The sequence below is a fragment of the Schistocerca gregaria genome, chromosome 11 (genome assembly GCF_023897955.1).
Source record: "Schistocerca gregaria isolate iqSchGreg1 chromosome 11, iqSchGreg1.2, whole genome shotgun sequence".
NCBI classification, from domain to species: domain Eukaryota; kingdom Metazoa; phylum Arthropoda; class Insecta; order Orthoptera; family Acrididae; genus Schistocerca; species Schistocerca gregaria.
In genome coordinates, this window is record NC_064930.1 from 23,328,068 (window position 1) to 23,334,067 (window position 6,000).

A 6,000-nucleotide genomic window follows, 5' to 3' on the forward strand; every position below is an offset into this window, starting at 1 on the left:
AATTCAAGAGCAAACTGAACGAATACCTAATACAAAAGTCATTCTATTCAGTTAGTGAATTTTTTAGTGCATACGAGCATGTTTTTATTATACAACTGAGTAAGCCATGCAACGTAAGCACAAATGTAAACTATTTGTTGCTGTAATATTATATTGTTGCTCATATAGTTTTATGTTGTTAATCTGAATGTGTACATATAAGTACCAATTCTGATGTATGTAATATATTTTTAATTCTTCTAGTGTCCTATGTAACTATGAGTCTAGTATGTATAAATCATATTGTGTGCTGATTTATTGTTACACTGTAAACATACTGATTTAATCCACATCCTTACAACTCCGTTGCTATCAGGATCAACGGAACTCGCAATAAAATAAAACAAATAACAGAATGAACCATACTTCCAGTACATTACTACTTCTTATGCAGCTATACAACAAACATTGCTACAGATATTTATTTATTCACCAAAGTAGTTAGCTTAACAAATTTTCAGTCCCGTGAATATATATTATTTGTTGAAAGAGTGGCTAATGGGGTAAGTTTTAATTTTCTTTTCAATTGGTGGTTGATTTTAAACTCTTGGTTTATGCTGCGTGGGATCTTGCTGAATATGTTCCTACCAGATTACTTAGCTCCATTCTGCACTGTAGACAAGGAGGCAAAGTTTACACGAAAGTTCGGTTTCTTGTTTTTTGTATTGTGACTGTGTAAACCGCTCAAATTTATTTTACCATCAGTAACGAAAACCATTATGGAGTAAATGTACTGAGAAGAGGAGTAATTCCAAGTTCTTTAAAACGTCTTCTGTATCAAGTACAGTTAGCGTACCACTTTACACAGTAGTACCGTTTTTCGCTTCTCCAGAATAAGTACTTTTATTTACTTTAGATGCACTGTCGCAAACTAAAATTCCATAATACAACAGGGGAAGTATACAATGTAAAAAACAAAATGTTTGTCAGTAACAGTGCGAGCTTTAATATTATCGCTGTGAAGACGGTAGCATTCGCTTCCCAACACATTAAATGATTAAAAAAAAAAAAAAACTATGCTCAGTAATGCGAAACTGAAAATTTTTACTCTGTAGATTAAATTCATCATTCAATTTTAGTAAAATTTCACTCCGAAAATTGTGCGGTTTTAAGAAAATTTATGCACCGTTTTTTATTACAGTTGAGTTGTTAAAATATACATGCTGATACTACTCGAAACCTGCTTTTCTAAATCGTATGTAAGCTATTTATTTCGTAAAGACACCGGCAGTGAGAACAAATTTTGAATGACCTGTCGTGTTTGCAAATCATTCCAGTATTTTCTACTACGTAAACTACAGAAAACTTAGATTAGGATGGCCGAATACATATTTCAACCCCCTATTGTACTAGCTGCCAGATAAGGACAGCACTAGTTTTAATGTTCGTTAACAAATGGTAAGTCCGCATAAACGAGGAAACGATAAGTGAACTGAAAACCTGCGCTGCTATTTAAACGCTAACTATGTACTCAGTTTAACAGAAACCGGGTAGATTACACCCACTTAAATAACTGCGGCTTAATTTCAACATGTCCACGAAGGAATAAACATACCATGACAAAGACAGCAGTTTATTACGTATACCAATTTCATTATGTGTGTAGCAACGTTTGTGCGTCTTTCTGCGCGTTTTTTCTGATTCGATATTCTCAAATTAAAGTATGTTTAAATTATCCAAGTCTGGACGGAATTTCATATATGAAACATATTTTAAGAGAAACGTAAATCTTATTACATACACAAACTAAGCGCTCTTCTGATATGTCTACTCTCACTTTAAACAGAATTCACAAATAGGCGTATTGCACGACAATGTACAGTCAGACCCTCCATCCGTGACCAATAAAACAAAGAAAAGAACGTCATTGTTGTCAGGATCTACAACACGGCCAATTCCATGTTATAATGCAATCGTAGTACTGAATTCTATCATCCATTGTTTTCATTCAGAGTCGATACTGATAACGATCGAGTGGCACCTGCGATGTCAGATAATGGCCACGCCTCAGTGCGCTGCTGACTTTCCTGTATTATAGGCGAGTCCATTTGCAATATCGCGTCCATAACTAGATGCGCATGCACTGATTACTATCACAATTTGTTCATTTTGAGAACCATGCCGTTTTTACGTCGTTCGCGTCGATTGTAATGTTTATTTTCTATTAATATCTTAAAACCGGTAACCGGAGTCTACACGACAAAATTAATACAACTGCAACAAACTATTCACCGCCAATTTGGTTTTTTGTAGGTGAAGAATTACCTGTTCTGCAACACGTCTTTACATCCTGTGTGCTTCAAAAAGCCTTTCAGATACAAAAATGGTCCGCAAAATTGCAATACAACAAAGAAAAACACTCTCAAACACGATATACACAAATAAACCCAGAGACATTTGTTTACTTGTACATTGTTCGCAAACTCCCGGCTCCTGGTATCACATTAATTTCACTAAGACGACTAGATTGAAATACCACGTCTCCCGACACGTTTTCTGTAAGTGAACTATTTTCCCGCAAGATAAACAAACTACGGTATTTCCGCCGGCTCTAAGGCCACTGATATGGCGAAGCGGGAGAAGCAGAAGAAAAACATTTGCGACAGTCTGATGGCAACCAATCTTTACGACTTGTGTACGGATTACTGCGACGGTGGCGCTACGTCGGAAGTTCTATTAACTACACAGTGGATTCTGTGCCGCCTGGCGGCAGTGTCTTCCAAAAACAAAACAAAAAAAAACAAACCGGATGAAACCCTTGACGCCACTATTCGCTGTCCATTTGGATGCATCGGTATCATAGTTTTACCATCGCAATGAGTACACTCATAAATCAAGGATTCAATGTGCAAGAGACACGTCATTATAAGTATATAACTGAGACACATACAAAGCGTCAAAAACACTTTAATCATAATTTACAACAATCGGTACAAGTTTATTACATTACAGTACTCTAAAATACTAACTAATAATGGTCATTTAAAACTTCTGTTACTGAATAATAACATTTTTGCACTAGGTTGGCATATAACTTTCTTTTCAGCAAACCTAACTCCACGCCATAATAGTTCCTCACCTCTAATTTATTATATATTTTCTTAGTCATGTTCTGAGGACTGTAAATAGTTTTAATCGATAGTGTGTCCACAAAGTTCCGCTATCATTTCAAAAAATTATAACTTCGATACTATTAGAGATTGAGCATCGTGATTTGTTGTAAATCGTTTTAACACACCGCTAGGTTCCCTTACAATAATATAATGCAAAGGCGGACTCAATTTCTGATATTACTGTTTTAGGACTCAATTTCTCATATTTCTGTTTTAGGTTCCCTTAGGTTATGCCAGAATGCCCCATTTGACGCTCTGCGAAAGATCAAAGCGATAATCGACTTTTGCCCATGTACTGGTCAGCTTTGTAGTATCAATAGTTCTCACTGCCTGATTGATTCGAGCACAGTGGGTAGTAATGTCATTGACTTGGGCCGTGTACACGCGACCCTAAACGTAACCAGACAAAAGAAATCTAATGGCGTGACATGGGTAAAGCGAGGCAGCCATGGTTATAGAACCATAACGACACTACCAGTCCTTTTCCGGGTTTTGATCATTTCGTTACGCTTATTTTGCCTGTGGTGTTCTGCCATACAGGTGTCGAAATTCCGCTGTACCGACCTCACAGATTTGGATTCTGCATTGTAGATGACAGTCGACAGTTTTGCTGTTGTTCCGAGATCAACTAATCCGTGTGCTGACTACATGCCCCTTTATACCAAATCCGATGATGCTATTGGCAGATTCGATTGACCTTTCTAGGGGTAGAAGACGGGACTTTTTAGTATAAATATTAAATGTGAACCTTTCGATAGGCCCCCACGTAACACGGCATCAATGTCATGCACGACCTACCACACACTGCATAGAAGAGTAAACTTTATATGTGGAATGAGGAGCGGCATAAGAATGGAAAGTACACTAGGAAAAATAGACGATGCAGCATGAAGGAATCACTCGACGGAAATTGGTAGATGTACACACAAATGAAAAAATTTTAATATATGCTATACAACATTTACTTTTACAATTATTTAAGTGTTGTTTACATGCTTCTAATTTATTTTATTGCACTAAACAAAGCTTGCAGCATTTTATTATTTATCACACAATAGCACATAATTTTGTGTGGTTCTTTTAAATAGTACACATAAATCGACTGTTAGAGTACTGAATTTTACATTCTGAAAAATTATACGACATCTGTAGATAATATGTTTCCAAATAAAATTAAATTCCAGGGTTTAAATCTGCGCATAAAAATTCCACCCGTCAGGCACAAAAAGAAATTCTGTCAAACTGACATTCATTGCTGGGAACTACATTTTTATCACCACTCAGAACACTTTCGATTTTAACAAACACTTAAGTGTTTCATTGAAAACACGGACAGATTCCCATCACATCTTTCCTGGAGTTCTTCCTCTGAATGATATTCTTGTTCAAGAGCAGGACTGTGATCACTGTCTAGTGTAAAATCGTCGTCTTTTTCGTTATTTCTTGATCTATATCACTGACACCTTCCTCCATAGACCGACTAACATTTTCATCAAACTCGGTAAAGCTAAAAATGACACATTCGTGTCAACACATTTTGAGCTATACGGTAGCCGTAATGAAGAAAACAGGTACGTATTCCATGAGGCGCGGTCTAGGAGACACCAACACCTGTCAATAACACGTGCCAACATTAAACACAGTAGGCGACAGCGAAACATCGTAGGCCTGGCAATTTAAAGAGGTTACGGGGAGTACAGAAGCATTACACCACAACTGGCCTTGGAGAGTGGGCTCGAAAATTTTCGCGAGGTCTGAGAGACTGCACCTCTTGAGTAGGGTGACCATACGTCCCGATTAATCGGAATTGTCCCGCTTTTTGAGGCTCGAAAATTTGTCCCGACTTTTTTTTTTTAAAAAAAAAAAAAACAAGCAATTTGTCCCGATTTTCAAGGATTATTTTCAGACATTTACAAAGTGATTAAAATATTTTCTGAGTGTCGATTTTATAAACCACCAATTGAAACTGACATTCCGTACGTTGGTACCCCATGATAATGTACAGCTTAAGCACTATAATTGTTGCGTACTCTTATTTTCTTTGCTTTTGCTTGCTAGCACGTCGTGGCGATGCCGAAACGAAAATCAAAGTTTTCGGAAGAACTTCAGAGGAAATTTACTTGCTTCACTGCTACAGACAATCACTGTTCAGCAAAATTTAACGTATGTAACAGTGCTGTATTCGTGTCTCACGGTGGTGCTGCAGATCTCAAGCATCATATGGAATCAGAGAAACACAGGAAGAATCTTCGATCGGCAGGTTCCTCGCAAAAAATGACGAGATATTTTGTAACTTCAAATACACAGGAACAGAAAAACGTAGCTGCAGCAGAAGGAACCCTGTCATTTCATGTTGTTAAACGCCACCAAAGCTATCGTTCTAATGACTGCAGTGTTCAACTAAACAAAAAAAAAGTTCCCTGATTCTAAGATGGCAGAAAATGTTTCGTGTGGAAGAATAAAGTGTGAAGCAATTTTCAACAATGTTATAGCTCCGCATTCCCAAAAACAGGTAATAGCTGCTGTAAACAGTACAAAATACTTCTCAATGTCTACTGATGCTAGCAACCATGGGCATCAGAAAATTTTTCCAGTGATAGTTCGATATTTTTCTGTAAGTGAGGGTGGACTGCAGACGAAATTGCTTAATCTTGATGAATTGCAGAACGAAAAGTCCGAAACAATTTCCAATTATCTTTCTCATGTTATACAGTCCTTCAGTATCATCGCAAAGTGTGTTGCACTTGGTGCAGACAGTACTAACTGTAATTTTGGGGAGTTAATGAAGAAAGAGGGTAATCATGTTCTCACACATCGGAAAGAAAAATTAAAAAACTCTAACATTGTT

At 37.0% G+C, this 6,000-nt stretch overlaps 1 protein-coding gene across 15 annotated transcripts in view; it reads right to left on the bottom strand.

Annotated features, from left to right (window-relative positions):
- LOC126295436 (uncharacterized) overlaps positions 1–2,690 on the bottom strand; it is a 220,171-nt gene extending 217,481 nt beyond the window's left edge. For 6 of the 15 annotated variants that reach the window (XM_049987937.1, XM_049987929.1, XM_049987933.1 and 3 more), the window contains exon 1: positions 2,305–2,669. The gene's annotated coding sequence lies outside the window, so the exon portion shown is untranslated. Of the gene's footprint in view, positions 1–627; positions 718–1,780; positions 2,263–2,304 lie in introns of those variants that run through there. The other 9 variants (XM_049987935.1, XM_049987934.1, XM_049987928.1 and 6 more) reach the window with 4 other exon arrangements.
- Positions 2,691–6,000: the final 3,310 nt, after the last annotated feature.